The sequence below is a fragment of the Gopherus evgoodei genome, chromosome 1, assembly GCF_007399415.2.
Source record: "Gopherus evgoodei ecotype Sinaloan lineage chromosome 1, rGopEvg1_v1.p, whole genome shotgun sequence".
In the NCBI taxonomy this organism is placed as follows: Eukaryota; Metazoa; Chordata; order Testudines; family Testudinidae; genus Gopherus; species Gopherus evgoodei.
The window spans coordinates 180078316-180100092 of record NC_044322.1 but is presented as its reverse complement, the minus strand read 5'-3'; the positions used below and the strand labels follow the sequence as shown (position 1 = coordinate 180100092).

Here is a 21777-nt window from a genome sequence, read left to right as displayed (position 1 = left end):
GCCCCACAATATGCCAATATCTTTATGGCCGACCTGGAACAACGCTTCCTCAGCTCTCATCCACTCACACCCCTTCTCTGCCTATGCTACACTGATGACATCTTCATCATCTGGACCCATGGGAAGGAGACTCTGGAAAAATTCCACCACGATTTCAACAGCTTCCACCCACCATCAACCTCAGCCTGGACCAATCTACACGGGAGGTCCACTTTCTTGACACCACGGTGCAAATAAGTGATGGTCACATTAACACCACCCTATATCGAAAACCTACCGACCGCTATGCCTACCTTCATGCCTCCAGCTTCCATCCCGGACACATCACACGATCCATTGTCTATACCCAAGCACTGAGGTACAACCGCATCTGCTCTAACCCCTCAGACAGAGACCAACACCTACAAAATTTCCACCAAGCTTTCTCAAAACTACAATACCCGCACGAGGAAATAAGGAAACAGATCAACAGAGCCAGACGTGTTCCCAGAAGCCTCCTACTGCAAGACAAACCCAAGAAAGAAACCAACAGGACTCCACTGGTCATCACATACAGCCCCCAGCTAAAACCCGTCCAACGCATCATCAAGGATCTACAACCCATCCTGGACAATGATCCCACACTTTCACAGGCCTTGGGTGGCAGGCCAGTCCTTGCCCACAGACAACCTGCCAACCTGAAACATATTCTCACCAGTAACTGCACACTGCACCATAATAACTCTAGCTCAGGAACCAATCCATGCAACAAATCTTGATGCCAACTCTGCCCACATTTCTACACCAGCGACACCATCACAGGACCTAACCAGATCAGCCACATCATCACTGGTTCATTCACCTGCACATCCACCAATGTAATATACGCCATCATATGCCAGCAATGCCCCTCTGCTATGTACATCGGCCAAACTGGACAGTCTCTACGGAAAAGGATAAATGGACACAAATCAGACATTAGTGATGGCAATATACAAAAACCTGTAGGAGAGCACTTCAACCTCCCTGGCCGTACTATAGCAGACCTTAAGGTGGTCATCCTGCAGCAAAAAAACTTTAGGACCAGACTTCAAAGAGAAACTGCTGAGCTTCAGTTCATCTGCAAATTTGACACCATCAGCTCAGGATTGAACAAAGACTGTGAATGGCTTGCCAACTACAGAACCAGTTTCTCCTCTCTTGGAGGAAGTGGGTATTCATCCATGAAAGCTCATGCTCCAAAACGTCTGTTAGTCTATAAGGTGCCACAGGATTCTTTGCTGCTAGATTTCATAACAGATTCTAATTAGAGTGGGTTACTTGCTAGCATGCCATCTGCTAGAATTACCTGTTCTAACAGCTAAATAGCCACAGCTGTAACTCAAGAGCTTGCTCAGCATGTCCTCAATCATTTTAGTAATAGAAATACAAACATAACTGGTATGTCAAAGAGATGTTCTAAGGCAGCTCAGCATTAATAGTTCTCCCTGAATTGCAGGAGACTGGGATTGAATACAGTATTTGGATTCTTGCTCCTCAGAGCTAGCAAGTGCTGAGGAGGTGAAATGCTCAGTATTCTCTTTTGAGCGTCATGAAACATACAAGTTCTCTTTAACAGACTGTAAGGACTGCTCTGTGGATAGGCTTTGAAAGGAAACCTGTATAAGGTGATTAAGAAAAAGCAGAAAGTTTACAAGGAGTGGAAGATGGGAGGGATTAACAAGGAAAGCTACCTTATTGAGGTCAGAACATGTATGGATAAAGTGAGAAAGCCCAAAAGCCACGTAGCGTTGGACCTTGCACAGGGAATTAAAACCAATAGGAAAAGGTTCTATAGCCATATAAATAAGAAGAAAACAAAGAAAGAAGAAGTGGGACCGCTATACACTGAGGATGGAATGGAGGTTAAGGATAATCTAGGTATGGCCTAATATCTAAACAAATACTTTGTCTCAGTCTTTAATGAGGAGCTTAGGGATAACGGTAGGATGACAAATGGGAAGGAGGATATGGAGGTAAATATTAGCACATCTGAGGTAGAAACCAAACTCGAACAGCTCAATGGGACAAAATCGGAGGGCCCAGATAATCTTCATCCAAGAATATTACAGGAACTGGTACATGAAATTGCAAGCCCATTAGCAAGAATTTTTAATGAATCAGTAAACTCAGGGGTTGTACCGTACGACACGAGAATTGCTAACATAGTTCCTATTTTTAAGAAAGGGAAAAAAAGTGATCCAAGTACAGGCCTGTTAGTTTGACATCTGTAGTATGCAAGGTCTTGGAAAAAAATTTTGAAGGACAAAGTAGTTAGGACATTGAGGTCAATAGTAGTGGTAAATACAACATGGTTTTACAAAAGATAGATCGTGCCAAACCAACCTGATCTCCTTCTTTGACAAGGTAACAGATTTTTTAGACAAAGGAAATGCAGTGGATCTAATCTACCTCGATTTCAGTAAGGCATTTGATATGGTTCCACATGGGGAATTATAGCTAAATTGGAAAAGATCGGGATCAATAAGAAAATTGAAAGGTAGATAAGGAGCTGGTTAAAGGGGAGACTACAACAGGTCATACTGAAAGGTGAACAGTCAGACTGGAAGGAGGTTACTAGTGGAGTTCCTCTGGGATTGGTTCTGGGACCAATCTTATTTAATCTTTTTATTACTGACCTTGGCACAAAAAGTGAGAATGTGCTAATAAAGTTTGCAGATGACACAAATCTGGGACATATTGCTAATACAGAGAAGGACTGGGATATCATTCAGAAAGATCTGGATGACCTTGTAAACTGGAGTAATAGTAATAGGATGAAATTTAATAATGAAAAGTACAAGGTCATGCATTTAGGGATTAATAACATGAACTATTGTTATAAGCTGAGGAGGCATCAGTTGGAAGTAACAGAGGAGGAGAAGGACCTCGGAGTATTGGTTGATCACAGGATGACTATGAGCCACCAATGTGATATGGTCGTTAAAAAAGCTAATGCGGTCTTGGGATGCATCAGGCTAGGTATTTCCAGCAAAGATAAGGAGGTGTTAATACCATTATACAAGGCACTGGTGAGACCCCACCTGGAATACTGTGTGCAGTTCTGGTCTCCCATGTTTAAAAAGGATGAATTCAAACAAGTACAGAAAAGGGCTATTAGGATGATCCGAGGAATGGAAAACCTGTCTTATGAAAGGAGATTGAAAGAGCTTGGCTTGTTTAGTCTAACCAAAAGAAGGCTGAGGGGAGATATGATTGCTCTTTATAAATATATCAGAGGGATAAATATCAGGGAGGGAGAGGAATTATTTAAGCTTAGTACCAAGGTGGACACAAGAACAAATGGATATAAACTGGACACTAGGAAGTTTAGGCTTGAAATTAGACAAAGGTTTCTAACCATTAGAGGAGTGAAGTTCTGGAACAGCCTTCCAAAGGGAGTAGTGGGGGCAAAAGATGTATCTGGCTTCAAGACGAAGCTTGATAAGTTTATGGAGGGGATGGTATGATGGAATAGCCTAATTTTGGCAATTAATTGATCTTTGATTATTAGCAGGTAAGTATGCCCAGGGGTCGGTGATGGGATGTTAGATGGGGTGGGATCTGAGTTACTACAGATAATTCTTTCCTGCGTGCTGGCTGGTGAGCCTTGTCGACATGCTCAGGGTTTAACTGATTGCCATATTTGGGGTCGGGATGGAATTTTCCTCCAGGGCAGATTGGCAGAGACCCTGGAGTTTTTTTGCCTTCCTCTGCAGCGTGGGCACAGGTCACTTGCTGGAGGATTCTCTGTACCTTGAGGTCTTTAAACCACGATTTGAGGACTCCAATAATTCAGACATAGGTTAGGGGTTTGTTACAGGAGTGGGTGGGTGAGATTCTGTGCCTTGCATTGTGCAGGAGGTCAGACTAGATGATCATAATGGTCCCTTCTGAACTTAAAGTCTACAATAGATTTTTAGCTAGAAGAAAGGTATTTATGAGATGACCACGGAGGAGGACATAGAGTATCAAGCTCCTACTTTTCACTCAAAGTGCATCTAGAGGACATGTCCTAGGTTGCGAGGGCAAGGCAATGGGAAAAGACTGTGGTCAATCTTTTCAAAACTAACTGATTACATATCTGAAAAAGAATATTATCTGATAAAGGAAGACTTGTCTTCCTAATTTAAAAATAAACAATATATCAGTGAAAATTGGCAACCCTTATAGTGTGCTCACATAAGGCTAGATCATCCCGTTGTTTAGTCAGATGGTTTCCACATGTGTGATGCTCATCATCATATATATACTTTAAGGCCCATGTATCTTCAGCTGGAAAACACAGGCCATAAATTTAGCTTTTCACAAATGTGGAGCAGAAGGAAGAACTACTTCTAAAGTAAGGAAGAATAAAAGGCAAATCAAGCAGCTGAATTAATGGCATTGTTCATCCCTGCAAGGTAGGAATGCAGCAATGTACACAATACTCACCAGCACATGTACAGAACTGTGTTTAATAATCAGGCAGTGAGAAATATTTATACTTCAAAATAACATTTTTAAAAAATAGCAACAGCCACATCTAATATGTTTACACAGAAAATAAATTGACACTAATAGGTTTATTTAATTAAATACCTTTGATACTTTGTGCATATGCAGTATACAGGATGTCCAGCAAAATGGCACTCACTAAGATCTCAGTTCAGCAAAGCACTTAGACTTATTTTTAAGAACATGCTTAAAATCTTATGCCTTCAATAGATCTTAAGCACATATTTAACTGCTTTGCAAATAAGGATGGACTTAATCATATATTAAAATTTAGCACAGGGTTAAGTGCATTCATTCTAGTCATGAGTGCATAAGTTAATGAACAAAATATGTAAAAATATAATTCAGAGTTGCAGATGCTCACCTCCTTTGAAAAAATTAAGCCACTAACCTTTACAAATATTGTTAATTTAATTACCTCTGATAAAAATTGTTATATATGTTACAGGATAACCATGTGAAAGCAGGCCTTTGTTTTATTACAGAACTGATTTTTTTTATTCTAGATGCTTTAATTCATAGACTTTAAGGTAGAAATTACAACATTTTTCTTGCAGTATATAAGGCATTTTAATTTAAAGGTGACCAACCCTAGGTGGTCAAACTGGAGTACAGTCTGGTAGGGACTCCATATTGCTTAATGGAAATCACTTGGAAGGTCAAGAAATTCCCTACTGGATATTAAGTTTATAGGATTGTAGCTATTGGGCATCTTCACTTGGACATGTATCTCATCTGCTAGTAAAAGTACTAGGTAAACTCCAATATTTCACTGATTTCAGTGGGAATCCATCTGAAAACAGCATACTAAGTAGAGCAAACAGGAGAGATAATATCAGGAAAAGATGTTGTCATGGGTACACATATATAATTGTAGCTTTATAATGTTCTAAAGTACAGTACTATAATCAACAGTTCCCTCTATCTATTTTTGAGTTGTACAAAAAATTCGTAAGTACCAATACTGATTTATACCAAAGTTGTTTTTTTTTCCCCAAGGAATAGGCAATGCACTGCAAATGGCATATACAGAATTAATTAACAATATATGACAAACTTAAAAATTCTACATGTCAGCAGGAAGAGAAAGCCTCAATTCACTATAAGTAACAAAAATTTAAAAAAAACATTGATACATTTTGAAGTGAACGTTATTCTGCTACTGAAATTTTCATTTTGTATTTGGGCCACTTATCACTGACGCTATTTGCTTGAACTCTAGCAAAGAAGATTTAGACACCAGTTGTTTTTTTTACAAGTGAAAGTGTTTTCTTGAAAACTCTGGAAACTTTTTTCTTTAATAGTAGTTTATTTAAGTGGGCTAGAAATAAACTAAATTTCCTAACACATATTAAGATAGTGGAAGCTAAGTTCTGTCCATGAATTTTTAGCTTTATGACCTTTACTGGCTCTCATGCAGCTTTGAAGAATCATTTAACAAGATGAAAAAGTGTGACTTTTTTTTAAAATTCCAAGCTAGAGAGGAACTGCCAAAGTAAATTGTCATCTAGTTACTTGTGTATTTACTGTCAATTTTTCATTTGTGAATGAATGGCTGTACTGAAATTAAGTGTTCAACACTTAGTTAATACATTTAAGACAATTCTTTGAAGACCATATTCCCTGAGAAGAGTGTTAATGAGAAGCACCTCACTTTGATGACACTGACTTTAATAGGCTAATCCAAACAACATAACTCCTTCTTAAATCAGCACGCTTAGCTGGCCTGCCCTTCAATTGATGCTCTAGTGTTGAGACACATGGCAAAATAAAGTTCTGCCAGCATATTAATTGCTTTCCACAAAGACTTCTGCAATGACCTCAAGTAGAACTCCATACAAAAATCTCTCTTTTATGGATTGCTCTAGTGCATTGCAACATACAAACTGGCTTAATTTTGGCTTCATTTTGTCCAGGACAGAGATTGGTGAATTACCAATGGCAGATAATGATAACTTTAGATCCTTTCTTTCTGTAGGTGTGCTGTCCCCATGAAAAGCCTCTTCCTCCCTTTCCTTCCCACAGATTTGTTAGTTATTCAAAATTGTTTGTGCAATGGGTTGGTCTAACTTTTTGTTTTAACTAGGCTGACTATTTGCGATTTTGTATAGGATTGTCATTAGAGCTGATCAAAAATAATTTCATGATTTTTTAACCAACTTTGAAGTTAAAAACAAAACAAACAAACAAAACGATCACCTCTATTGGTCACTCATGTCATGTTGTATTGATTTTGGTGTAATATTGGAAGTTTCAAACCTTGAAGCAGACAGAAGAAGGGAAACAGACTATGGACACCACTAGCAACTATGTTCAATCTGCATCTTTGCTAAATATCCCTAAGAGTTTAGATAAGAGAAATTCTTACCTATATCAAATTAATGTCTTCAACTTTTTCATGAATAAGATATTTATATGAGTCAGTTTCTCTAATGTCAATGAACTGATCTTGGAAAAGTGGGACACAAGAGCTTGATTCTTAAGCTAGCCAATCTCTTTGCATAACCAAAACCAACAAATGCATATATGATTTTTTTTTAATCTCGTTGATTGGAGAAAAGTCATGTAGCATTTATCATGTTAGAATGCTCCTAAATAAGGAGGTGCCAAATTTCAATCCTGATGACACTTCTAGCAAACATCATTGTCCAGTACACCACATTTTAACAAGTATATGGGATTCTTTGTAAGATTTTAAATAGGCATAATTTCACCTTAGACTCATAATATCGTGTTGTATAGTCCAATATATTTGACAATTGTCTTTCAAAATATATGATTTACTTGTATTCACATCTCTGAGAGGGTGAAATGCACAACTGGGATAATATAGTCCAAGTAATATCACGTACAGAGATTAGATGAGAGGAGGATGCAAATCTTCAAATACTGAAAAAAATACAGGAGTAAGTTTAGGTGCTTTAGATTAGCAGGAATGTATGTAAAATTTCATATAATCTTGAGTTAATTGCATCTCAAGTTAAAACAATTTTGCAAAAGTATAAAGAGAGCAGGGATTTTTTCTGGAGGCTTTTCCAGTTCATTCTCATTCTCCCTATAAAAGGAATATTTCTTACAGCTTTTTTATTTTCACATTGTTACAGACTGAAGAGAGATTGAGTATTTTTGCTAAAACACTAATCACTTTATATGTTCTTACTCAAACATCCTTACAACACTTATTATTAAATTATTCAACTTTTAATAGACAACTTGTTAAAATTAATAAGCTTCAGGGTTATTCTTTTTATTGTTTTGAGTTTGACCTCACAATGAGAAATTTTATTTGCATAATTGCACAAGGCTAGGCTTTCACTGGCTAGATCACTGGATGAATTTTCCATTATATCTAATCCTTCGTTTAACAAAATATCCAATAACTTCATGTCATTTGAAAGTGCCATTTAAATACCAGGATATTAGGGAAGTGTTAGGACAAAGAGATTACTTTTTGCCATTTTACTTTCAAAATATAAAAGGGTATAAAAGTATTTGGTCTGAGTTGCAGACTTATCTGTACTAGTTAACAGGAGAAGGGTGCAATTCCCATAGCAAACGTCTTTTGCTTCACTCCTCTGTCCCTACTCCAGAAATTTACAATTTTTTTCCAACTGATTCTGCAAAAAAAAAAATCACAGTGACAATGGTCAAACCTGTTTGGTAACCTTCCACATTCTAAGGATTGGGATTTTATTTCAACAGGGAAGATTGATGCTTTATCCATGACCAACTGCAGTCTTATCCATTTGATTGCTAGTGGGCCAGCATTTTGCAGCTTTCATATATAAAACTAATATTCCAGTTCCACCTGATCAAAAGCCTTCCCTCCACCCAGGAACAGAAGAAGTACAAGATGAGATGAATGACTTATACTAAATGTTTAAAAATACTCAAATTCTCTCTCTCATGAGACCAACCTGTGAGGGAATATAATGTGTAACTGTGGTTGTTTGGGTTTCCACAGACCTTGACATATAGAACTTTATATTTAGCAGCCATGTAGGCTGAAAGTTCATACGCCATGGTGAGTTGCCATCCTCCTAAAGTTTTAAAGAAATCATAGCTCTTTTAGGATAAGGCAAAATATGTCTCTTCTCGCACTTTCTAAGATGACCAACTTCATTAAAAACCTATTAATCACTATAAATTAATTTGCAATCTAGTTGAAAGTGACTATAAACAAAGTGAATCTGACTATTGGTTTTCATAATTTACCAAGATGAAAGGGATACAAAAAGGCATATTATATATATAAAAGACAGAGAGAAGGGAAATAGTATTTTTTTAAACATTAAATTTTAAGTAATTCATAAAGCAAATTTGTTTAAACTATACTATATGCACTTGATTCAAGAGTATCCTTTTAAATAGTCCATTCAACTTGCAAAGATCAGTATGGTATGGTAAGTTTTTTTTAATTTATAAATGCCAACTCCTGATCTGCATTCATTTAAAATGGAATATAAATAAAATGCCAAGCTGAATTTCAATAAATTTACATTAGTATATTTAGAACTTGTACAGATTCCAGGATTAAAATGTTTTATACTGCATACATTGTATCATTCTCTTTAGTGCTAATTTTTCTTATTTCTATGAAACTTTCCTGAGTAATACCACAGTGACTGCCAAGAACACATCTGAGGCTCGTACATTTTGTTGGAACCAGAGAAAGCCATAATGTTTTTTAATGTGGAAAAAAAAAAAAGAGAGAGGCTTACTTTGAATGATGTCTAATAACACTGTAGTTTTCAAAAAAAATTCATATTGGGTAAAGGATCTTTTCCTGTCTCTTTTATGTGTCATTTACTTTTTTATGAACGCCCTAAGTTTACAGGCCTAGACACCAAAGACATCTTTTTAGCCACAGACTAGATAACTACATCACAGGAAGAAACCCTCCCCACACTGTCCCAACATACCTCAACCCCTGTAGTGAGTCCCTCTATCAAAGAGAGAATAATACCACTCTGTCATCATTTCAATCCTAAACCTACCTATTGAGATGGATACTAAAGATTCCAATTAGTACAAAAACATGGCAGTAGTTTTTGTGATGTGGACATTCGTCCACTGTGAACTAAATTTAAGCAAATGTTTCTTGTAGACCAAAAAGGCAATGAGTGTGAGGTAATTTTATTTACTGCCTTTGTCTACTATGTAGTGATTATTCTTATATTAGGCCCACTAAACAAGGTAAAGTTTTCAAAACTCACATGCTAAATATCTGTGCAAAATCTGAAAAAGTTAGCCCCTACCAGATGCCTACATATAGTCATGCACAAGGATAAACACACAACACTTTAAATAGGTGCAAATATTCACACGTAGAGATGACCTCATAATCTTCTCTTTGTTAAACTAAACAGACTGAGCTTTAGTCTCCCTCCACAAGGCATTTTCCAGACCTTGAAACATACTTAGTGTTTTTCAGTTGATCATTTTTTAAAGTGTAGACATTAAATGTAACACAGTATTCCATATCCCATGATATATTTTTCTAAAATTTTTAATCAAAACAAAAACTATTACTGAATTTTTTCATTTACCAAAATGTTAAGTTTAGGTCATCACCTCAACAGCTTTCCTGACAGGTTCAATAAAAATATTGAGAAAATAGTTTAACGAAAAACAAAAGAAAACAAAAATGGTCTGTTTTGAACCCTGCAAAAGGGAACCAACTTTGAAAGTCTGGAATTTGACAATTTTTCCTAACATTTCTGGTAATCATCTCCCTGAAGGTCTCTCTCCAACCCAACCTCATTCTCACAATCATCCCTTTTAATAGGGGAATACAATGAACCGTTGCCTTCCCTGTCTGGTTTTTGGGCAAATTTAACTGCCTTCCCCTTGCTGATAATCAGACCACACAGAAGGAATCAGTTATACTCAGTAAACTTCTGTTGGTTGCCTTCCTGGCTTTGGAAAGGTGGTAATTAGAGGAGATTCGAATGATTTTGTCTCCAGAGGGCCTATATCTGCCATTATAGAAGATACACATGTCTTATTCAGTTATGGAACTGGAAGCAAAAGTTCTTTACTAAACAGAATTGTGAATCTGCCCCCAAGAGTGGTAGGAGCCTGAAGTCACTAAAAGGGTTGATCCACTAACAATACAAGTTAGTGTCATGAGTAGCATGAATCCCACATGCACACAGCTGGATGCTTCACAACTGATTCTAGGTGGTTCTCAGGTGATATATTTAGCTATGGAACTTGCATACAGGAGCAGCACACAGCAAATAAAGGCATATTTGTAAAAGCCATTTGTCTTCAGGACTAGCCATTTCTTTGTGACATACGGTTGCTGCAACCTGTTGAAGAGATACATAGTGTGCAGTGTCTCATGGAGACCTTACTTTTGTTATCTCTTGTTTTGTTGGTTGCCCTTCCCCTAAAATCAACCATTCACATCGAGAAGATGTAGTTGCTCTTTGTGTATAGAGCTGTAACATGGTGATCTTATAGATCCCAGTTTTAGTCAACTGGTACTGTTTCCTACACCTTTGTTGCCCACTGTGCAAACAAATGGCTTTCTGCTCACCACAAGATCTTTGGCAGGATAATGGGAGCAGAAGGCCTTCCTCAGACCTCAAGGATGCAGAGTAGCCACTCAGCAACCCCTAAGGAAAGTGGTAAAGGAGGAGCAAGTTACTGAGATATATAAGCTGCATGTGAGTTAGAGACATATTTTGCAGGTTGCTGAGCATTTAAAATAGTAAGTGAGGTCTATCTAAGGGAGAGAACAGCAGTGAGGACAGAGCAGTGGAGGTTGCTGTGGAGCTCCATGTTCTCGCCAGTCCAAAACTCAAAATGAAAAGCAGCCCCTCATAGTTGCAGCATTCTCCTTACTCCACACAATATGAAATACGAATCCCCATAGGTCGAAAAAATGAGAGTAACTTTTGGTTTAGTTCTGTTACATACGCTAAAAAAAAACCTAAATGAAATTAATTTTATTGCAGCTAAACAGAAGTACTTCTAATGCAATTAAAAGGTGGATTTCTCATTTTACCCTCTCCTGAGATAGAATAGTCTCTCACTGTATCTCACAAGTAAAATGATGTAACGGACAAAAGAAGCTTCCTCTGTATCCTTTCATATAAAAGTTTAATCAAACAACCTCAGACAATTTCCATTCAAAAATCCTGCCTACAATGGAAAATGGCAGCTTCCCTCTGCCATTTTGGTGAAAAATTTACTTTACCCAAATAAATAAATAAAATAAATAAATAAATAAAACTCAATAAAATATAGCCCCTACCTAGAAAGCGTTGGTTTTCAGGAAGTAAGGAATTGTTTTATTTACTGCCTTCACAAATGGGACCCATCTCTCTTCCCCCTGAAACCAAACTATTCATCATCATAATTTTCTATATTATTTTTCAATTTCAGCCCCCATGTCACCCAGGGCTACTGATTCACAGTAAGCCATGAGGGCATAGACTACTCTCCCAAAGGTGGAGTCTCAGGCCAAAAGCTTGGGTTTAGATAGTGTATGCTGCCAAATCAAAAACAAAAGCAGCTGTGGGAAAGCCCAGCACACAGTATAAGATACCCCAACATATAGCATGTCAGGCATTGGAAAGAGACAATTTTATTAATTGTATTTTTATCATATTTCTCAAAACAAAGAATATGTGCCTGTTATAGTTAACAAATATGACAAATACGGGGGGGAAGGGGTTACCTAATAGTTCTGGTTCCTGCTCTTTAACTTGCCTTATTGAAAGTTCTCCATTAAGTTTTTTATTTCTTTACAGATGAAAGCCTTAATAATGAAATCTCTATTACATTCTGATAGTTATATAATATAGTTTTGTACCTGTGCCAATCTTTCACTGGACAAGAGCCCAATAAAACTGCATTAGTCATTCATTTAAGAATGTATTCCGGACAACAACATTAAAATGTATTGACAGTCACATATGTTAGTCTTTTCTAACTATTCCCACCATTTGGGTATATTTCATTTTTCTTCCTCAATTTGTATTTCCTACAAGGCTACACATTTGGTATTTCTGATACCCTTTTATTAATTATTAGATTTTATCAAAGTGTTATAGTTGCAGTTACATGAACTGTGTAAGGAGTGTTCCTTAAGTAATTTTATGTATACTAACATAGTCTTTCCTTGTTCACAAAAGCGACTAGTAGTGTTTAACAAAAAATGAGAAACTTTTGATTTAGGTTCAGGTCACTGAATGTTCCTTGTATTTTAAAATATCCTTGTGCACTAGGTCACTAGATTGACCAGTTATAAACTTAATTTCTTGCTACTAGGTGGTCATCAAAAACTGTTTCTGTAGCAACAGAAGCTGGCACACAAATGCTGAGAAACTAATAACTGCTCCCAACATCCTACTGTCCTCGTACATGGAGACTTATGCTTCTTTCCTAAAACTTTTGTTAAAAATATTTGAAATACACATCAATTTCAGAACACTTTCTTCAGACTAGTATGTGTAGTAATTTATATCCATATGGATTACATTAAAATACTTGAATATATATATTCATCAGCTGCTGTAACATTTTTGAGAACTCTTGTATTTAATTAAGGCAAAGACTGAGATTTTCAAAACTAGGGAATTTGGCTCCTCTGCTCCCTTAAGCAGCCTTTGTGATCTCAGAAGGTTTCCTGGAGCTCCGAGTATGGAGGGGCAGGGCCGGCTTTAGGCCTATTCCACCAATTCCCCCAAATCGGGCCCCGTGCCCAGTGAGAATCCCTTCCCCGGCTAGAGGTGCCATTTTAATTTTTACTCACCTGGCGGCGCTCCAGGTCTTCAGCGGCACTTCAGCAGTGGGCCCTTCAGTGCCACCGAAGACCTGGAGTGAGTGAAGGACCCGCTGCCGAAGTGCCGCCAAAGACTCAGAGCACCGCCCTGTGAGTACAAACCCCACATGTTTTTTTTACATGGTTTTCTCTTCTTTTTTTTTTTGTCATTCCTGCTGCGGCCCCGTCAAAACTGTTCAAATTGGGCCCCTCACTTCCTAAAGCCGGCCCTGTGGAGGGGAATGCACAAACTGCTTTACCCCATTAAAAGGGACACAGCACATTCTTCTCCTCCACATGGCCAATTACCACCACTGGTAAGTGCATGGAAGGTGTGGAGCCATAGCTCTGTCTAGCCTACAACAGTTTGAGGAAACATGCACCACTGTGGGAGAAATTTAGGAGCCTACTGACTCCAATTCTTTCTGGTTGTTGAATGGTCCATGCAAAAGGGACAGGCTCTTTACTACTCTCCTCACATTGCAGACTGCGTAAGGGATAAGTAGAATCTGGCTCTTGAAGTGAGAAAAATTAGACTTGTGAGGGAAATAAAGTTTAACACTTACAAACAAATCAATGTGGCTTTGACTTTCAAGGTCACTGAATAAGTCCCTCACTGCTCTGTCTAGTCCCATTCATATCTGGTTAAATGTACTAAGCCTGCCCTAAAATTTATATTATCTAGCATACCTCTCATCAGTTTATCATCTTTGCAGCTATGTAAATCATTTTGCTTTTCCTATATTGCAGCTTTAATTTTCTAGGAGTCTGCTGTTTGCAGGTGCAGTTGCCATTTTGTAAGGTACAGTTGATGCAGCATGTTAGAGCAAAAACTCACACAAATTGACTTCTGTTTATTCATAGCTTACCATTTCCCTTCATCTAAATTTAAGACATTACATTCAGACTGAAAGTGTGTGGCTGCTGTATATATTTTTAAATAAAAATATATACCTGTACAGTGTATCTATATTGTATACAAAAAATATGTTGAACGAACATTATTTAATTTGCAAAGTTAAGCACTCAAAAACTAGGGAAATGCCAGATTGATAGTTGCTGATGCAACCTTAATTTGGAATCCTTGTGAGGCCAGTCTGTGCACTGAATGATTCAGGGGTCCTGTGGAAAAATAACAGTAAGTGATCATGTAATTAAAGACTGTAGCATAAAAGCATAGGTACAAAGAGGCTGAATTAGGGTTTCACAGGCTGATGTCCAAACAGTATGTATTTGGGGAACTAAAGATTTAAAAAGGCACCCTGGTCCATGGAGTCTGCCATATTCACTTCTGGAGAAGTGGTGAAAAGATTGTGTAGGGCTGAGGAATCAGTAACTATTTTCAAGTTTAATATCTTAAAATCCACAAGGGCTAGTACTGAGATTACATCATTCTAACAAACACATAGCTTTTGTTACCATTTCAATTCCAATAGGATTTTACCAGCCACTATCTTGAGAATCACTAGACCTAGAAAACTGTGCCTTATGACATCTAGAAGAACTTAGTGTGCCATCTTTCAAATACTATAAAGCTTTAATTTGTAACTCCAATGTTTCAAAAGATGAATTATGCCTTAGTTTGAACTATTTAAGTAGGAGTTTTGGGAACAGAAGAGCAAGATGCTAATTAGAATAACATGACCTCGTGGTTCCATGCCTTTTAGCTGCCAAAATTAGAAAATTTTTACTGAACTAGTTTTATCATGTTTATACAACAGAGCAATTAAAATAAATAAAAACTAGTGCAAGTTATGTACCAGTGGCCCTCATTTTTTTTAAGTAACTCATGACTTTAGATGCCTTAACTTTGGGGTGCCCAACTTGAGTCACTTTAAGGGGCCTGGTTTTCAGAGAAAAAATGTCCATCATTCTAAAAAAAAGATAAGCTCCCTTTAAGGCATCTCAAGAGAGGGACCCAAAAATTGAGACACCCAGAGTCAATAATCACTTTTAAAAATTTTAAACATATAAAGTAGGTTCCTTCATTACATTACCAGACAAACTAATAGGCACTAGCAAGGCCAACAGCCAGACATCCAGTTCTCTCATATTAAAGAAATAGAAATAGTTAATGTTTCAGACAGTAGCTGGAAAGAGGCTCGTTTCTTTTGAAACAAGCCCACTTTATATTGAACTGCACACTGCTATGATCTAAAACATCAGTTCATCTTTTTTGTTGCCTATGGAAACTTACATTCCCCACTTCACAAGATTAGTCCAATGTTAATTACACGGTTTACATTGCTTATACTCTTTTGATTTCAATGAATTCTGATTATGATAATACATGGAGCTTTCTTCCATATTTTTATTATAATTGGTGCACATATTGTGTTCACTAGCAAAATTCTAACAATTGATAGACAAGCTGCTGATAGCGTGGGTTAAATCTATCTCTTGTATAATTCCATTGACTTCAGTGGAGTTACTCTAGAGTCTAATTTGGGCCAGTATGTGGAAATGAGACTCAACAGGATAGCACTTTAAAAATGAGAGGCTTTTGTTTGAGTTTGGTGTTAGTATTTGAAAGAGCATGTTGGATTTTTTTCTGATATGAGTGGATTATTCTGGGAGAAAGTGTTTTGTGATTCAGAAGCTGTTCCTTGTGTATATGCATCCATATGTCTTAACTTCTCTCTGGCGATGTGCCTAAATCTGGAACAGAGAGAGAGTTGTATTTAATTGTGTTCTTCTTGTTTTGTCCAGTTCTCTTTATGTCCATGTGTAGTGCATAGCGCTGAAATGACAAATGCTGAAGTTTTTACTCAAATTTATTAAACTGAAGCAGAGATTCTCCTTTATATTTCTAGGTTCCCTCAAGTCAGAGTGCCCACAGACAAATCTGGCTCTATTGGTGTCAGTGTAAAATTTGCTTAAGAAAATACTGAACAACGGGGCTTTAGAGTAACAAATTAGTTAGGTACGAGTTTTGTATTTATCTGGTTTGGTGGGTTTTCTGGGGGGGTAGCAGGGTGGTTGTGTTTTGTTTGTGCCTGCTGAACTTTTTTTTTTTTTTTTTTAAACAGTGATGAACCCAGCTTGACTGTCATAACCAAGATTAAATATGAATGCTGGCAGTTAAAAATAGCTTCCATATAAAAGGACATTGAGTAAATTTAATATGGAAATTAGTATGACAGTGAATATGGAACCTTATATTGCCACTATTGGAAAAAAAATGTTGATCCATAACTAAAGGCTTTTAGATATGCAACTAAATGTCATCTGAAATATTGTGCTACTTTAATACCAACCACCAAATTTAGTGCAAGCCAGGAGAGTCTATATGGGCCAGTTAGTGTGTAATACATTAGTTCACTTTACAATTTACAGATCTGTAGTGTGCATTGCTACATGCTGTAAACAAGCCCTTACTTTATTTTATAAACAAATAGGTTTTTTCAAATGTACTCAGTTTATAGTCTCAAAATATTTTCAAGTATTATATGCCTATACTTCATACATTATGTTCGTATGATCTGATTAGATAAAAAGTTTAGAGTAAATTATTATACTGAGCTTCAAGCTATAAAAGTGTTTGTAGGGGCAATTGCCATTTTGAGGGGCAGAGCTGATGCAATATTCCACAGAGGTGAGATGCTGTGCTCTCCTATGGAGACTTGGCTTTTATGCTTTCTTATATTATTGCTTCATTTACTCTAAATCAGTTAATGTGGACTAAAGGTATATGGTTTGCTCTTTGCCACATTTTTTGCTCTTGAAAATATATTAAAATCATGTCAGTAAGCAGTCTTCAAAGTGAAACTCAAATCCTTCCAATAAATGTTTGTTCACATCTTTCACCTAATAAGACTTTGCTTTACTGGGAAGGTGGGAGTTTTACTCTCTCTCTCTCACACACACACGCACACACACACACCCCTTACCTCATTATGGAAGGGCAGAGGGATAAATTTATCTTTCTGGCATATGCACACTTCCACTCGAAGTCAATGAAAATTAGGTCCATATATCAGTGGGCTGAATTAGCATCTATATTCAGTACTAGTATTAAAGAGGTATGTTTCTCAAAAGAATTCAGAGCACATATAGACTATTATAAGAAAAACGTGAATAATTAGTTACTGCTAGAGTTTATTTCAATATTACTACTTGGTGTACCTGATGAAATTACTTTTTGGACATGATTAATGGGGATAAACAAAGTATGATAATGAGTCCTGTCAATAATACACATCTATAATTAGACTCCATTTAGACTCCATAAAAACTTCATTCTTTATTCCAAGCATATTAATTTCTTCAAATTATTTTTAAGTAAAAACATTAGGGGATTAAATGTTCATTCACACACAGTATTTGAATCATCCATAAAAATCTGTTGGATTATTTCCGCTAGATTTTAATGTATCTCTACATTGACAGTGAATTAAAAACAAACTTCTTAGTTAAATTTCATGTAGCCATTGGTAGCAGTGGCAAGTGTTAACACATATTAGAAAGTATCTAAACTAAAGGCATATTGTAAACCTCAGTCATCACAGAGCTCATCAATTCTGCCAAAACTGAAATACATTCCACTTGATTATATTGTGCATATTTGACCCTGCTTCTGGTTATTCATGAACCATGTAACAACCTTGCAAATTTTAATAAGCAACAGAATTTGTGAAAATAATGGACATTGTTTTATGTCATTTACAAAACATATGGCCTTTTTCTGTCAAGGAAGACAGAAGAGTTATAGGAGATTAAGTAATGTTTTATACATTGTCAAACAAATAGCCCTGGTACTAAAAATACATGTTTAGATATTAGTTTTTGTACTTTTCCTTCATAAATAGAATCAAAATGTTCATCACACAGGTATTAAGGCATCACATAGGATAAACATATTTTACCATACTTGTTGCAGGTCACTATTGCATACAATACATAATCAGCATAATTTTCAAAATAGATGCCTTTTCCAAGCCACATGCTGCAACCAAAGTGAAAGTAACAGTGCATTCATTAAAACTTTGTTTTCACAAGTTTACTTCAAACGTCTAAAAAATAAAATCACCTCTGTATAGAAACAGTTTGCATCCGTCAAAAAACTTCAGTATATGAAATCACACCTAGAGATCTGCTGTAGCTGTTTGTATTGGATCTGATCCAAAGCCTATTAAAATAAGTGGCAGATTTCCACTTACTACTATGGATTTAGGATTAGCCCCTTGAGCCCCAATCTTTCAAACAGTTCCATAGGTGCTAAACTTCTTTGCACAGTTATGTAAGTATCTGCAGGATCAGGGCACTACTTGGGAAAATGCAACACAAGTTAATGATGTGCTGGAGAGGCATTTGCTCTGATCCCAGACAGAGACAAACACCTACAAGATCTCTATCAAGGGTACCCAGAAGAGTATCCAGAAGTCACTTACTACAGGACAGGCCCAACAAATAAAGTAACAGAACGCCACTAGCCATCACCTTCAGCCCCCAATTAAAATCTCTTCAGCGCATGATCAAGGATCTACAACCTATCCTGTAGGATGATCCCTCACTCTCACAGATCTTGGGAGACAAGACAGTCCTCGCTTGCAGACAGTTCCCCAACCTGAAACAAATACTCACCAGCAACCACACAACAAAAACACTAACCCAGGAACCTATCCTTGCAACAAAGCCCATTACCAACATATCTATTCTAGAGTCACCATCAGAGGATCTAACCACATCAGCCACACCATCAGGGGCTCGTGCACCTGCACATCTACCAATGTGACATATGCCATCATGTGCCAGCAATGCCCCTCTGCCAGTCTCTATGCAAAAGGATAAATGGACACAAATAAGACGTCAAGAATTATAAAATTCAAAAATCAGTCAGAGAACACTTCAACTTCCCTGAACACTCAATTACAGACCTAAAAGTTGCAATTCTTCAACAAAAAAACTTAAAAAAACAGACTCCAACAAGAAACTGCAGAACTGATATTAATTTGCAAACTGGACACCATTAAATTAGGTTTGAATAAAGACTGGGAGTGGATGGGTCATTACACAAACTAAAAACTATTTCCCCATGCTAATTTTCCCCTGCTGTTACTCAACTTCTTGTCAACTGTTTGAAAGGGGCCATCCTGATTTTTTTTTCCTCTTGCTGACAATAGCCTACCTTAATTGATTAGTCTCATTAGAGTTAGGATGGTAACCCCCATTTTTTCATGTTCTCTGTGTATATACAGTGAAACCCTGCTTTAATGCAACCTTTGGGGTCCAAAAAATCCCATCGCGCTAAATGCGGGGTTGCGGTATGGCAGGGTTTCAAATCAGTCAGGTGGTCCCCAAAGTGGTGCATTGAGGTGCACCACCTAGTGCCCCTGGTGCCTAGTGCCCAGCAGGGGAGAGGAGCTGCAGCCCCCCGCCTGCCAGGGACAGAGAACTCCAGGGCTGCGGGCGCCGGTGCTCTCTGTCCCCGCAGGTGCAGGGCCACGGCTTCTCTCCTGCTTCAAGAGGAGCCACGGCTCCCCGCCTGCTGGAGACAGAGAACTCCGGGGCTGCGGGCGCCGGTGCTCTCTGTTCCCGGCAGGTGCGGGGCTGCTGCTTCCCTCCAGATACAAGAGGAGCCGCGGCTCCCCGCCTGCGGGGCACAGAGAACTCCGGGGCTGCAGTCACCGGTGATCTCTGTCCTTGGCAGGTGTGGGGCCGTGGCTTCCCTCCGGCTACAAGAGGAGCTGCGGCTCCCCGCCTGCTGGAGACAGAACTCCAGGGCTGTGGGCGCCAGTGCTCTCTGTCCCCGGCAGGTGCGGGGCTGCTGCTTCCCTCCAGATACAAGAGGAACCGCGGCTCCCCGCCTGCGGGGCACAGAGAACTCCGGGGCTGCAGTCATCGGTGGTCTCTGTCCTTGGCAGGTGTGGGGCCGTGGCTTCCCTCCGGCTACAAGAGGAGCTGTGGCTCCCCGCCTGCTGGAGACAGAACTCCAGGGCTGTGGGCGCCGGTGCTCTCTGTCCCTGGCAGGTGCGGGGCCGCGGCTTCTCTCCCGCTTCAAGATGAGTCGCGGCCCCGCACCTGCCAGAGACAGAGAACTCCGAGGCTGCAGGCGCCGATGGTCTCTGTCCCCGGCAGGTGCGGGGCCGCGACGTCCCTCCCGCTTCAAGAGGAGCCGCGGCTCCCCACTTGCTGGGGACAGAGAGCACTGACGCCAGCAGCTTCGGAATTCTCTGTCCCCAGCAGGTGCAGGACTGCAGCTTCTCTCCCTTTGCCATGGTGTTGGAGACTGTTGGTACAGTATCATACTGTATTATACTGTACTTTAAAGGGGAGCCAACCCTGCGATCACGTTATATGCAATTTTGCGTTATGGCGGGGCGCGTTATGGCAGGGTTTGACTGTATATCTTCCTACTGTATTTTCCACTGCATGCATCTGATGAAGTGGGTTTTAGCCTATAAAAGTTTATGCCCAAATAAATTTGTTAGTCAGCATTCTTTACTATTATTAATCAAAATAGTACACAGAAAACTTTAGTTGAAAAACTACACCTTTTTCTCCCTCTTAGCTGAGTAAATTGAGGACATGATAACCTTGCAGCTCCTCTGTAATACTATTTTCCTAAAGTAAGCTTAGCATATCTCACAAAGGAATTTCTATTCAGTTTTCCCCTTCACTTCAATGACCCATAAATTATCACTTAGTCCCAGAATGTGAAAATATTCACTGTTTCACACACAAAAAATACAAGCTTTCCTCTCCCTTCCTTTTTTCAGTAATCTGTTATTCTTTCCTATCTCAAAATTATCAACAAAGATTATCCTTCAAGGCAGAAATGGAGACACTTTCAAGAAAATAAACATACCAAACACAAATGCAAAATGCAGGGCCGGCTCCAGGTATCAGTGCAGCAAGCTGGTGCTTGAGGCAGCCCTTGGAAGGGGGCGGCACATCCAGGTCTTTGGCGGCAGGTCCCTCAGTCCCTCTCGGACGGAAGGAGCGGCCACTCAATTGCGCCAAAGAATGAAGCGGCGCGGTATACCAGCTGCCAATCGCGGAGGGGAGGGGTTTCCCCCTTTTTCCTCTTCTCTTTCTCTTTGCCGCTTGGGGCAGTAAAAAAGCTGGAGCCAGCCTTGGCAAAATGGCAGAGTTATCTGAAAGTGAGGTTGGTGCTCTTTAGATACCTTAAATATTACATTTCATATTGCTTACAGTATCGTCAAAAACAAAAAAGCCACAGTAAACTTAACATATTTGACTTCATATTCAGGTTTCACACTGAAAATGCAACATGTGCTTTTTAATCTGTAAAGAACGTGAGTACAGTTTTCATCTTTCTTCAAACAATAGTTTACATCACATCCAATTAACTTCAGAGCTGAAACAATCTGAAGTGTTTCCCATAATCATACATGACTAAAGACTTAAACACAAGCAAAATGTTTGAAAAATTGTAAGCCAGCCACTTTCATAAAAAAAGTTCAACAGTTAGTAACTTAACTGATCAAAATTTTCTCATCAAAATTATTTTTCTTTTCTTTCCT

The 21777-nt window shown here is 38.5% G+C and overlaps 1 protein-coding gene across 2 annotated transcripts in view; it reads right to left on the bottom strand.

Moving 5' to 3' along the window:
- ROBO2 (roundabout guidance receptor 2) overlaps window positions 1-21777 on the bottom strand; it is a 1574925-nt gene that overhangs the window by 1515648 nt on the left and 37500 nt on the right. The window lies entirely within an intron of this gene.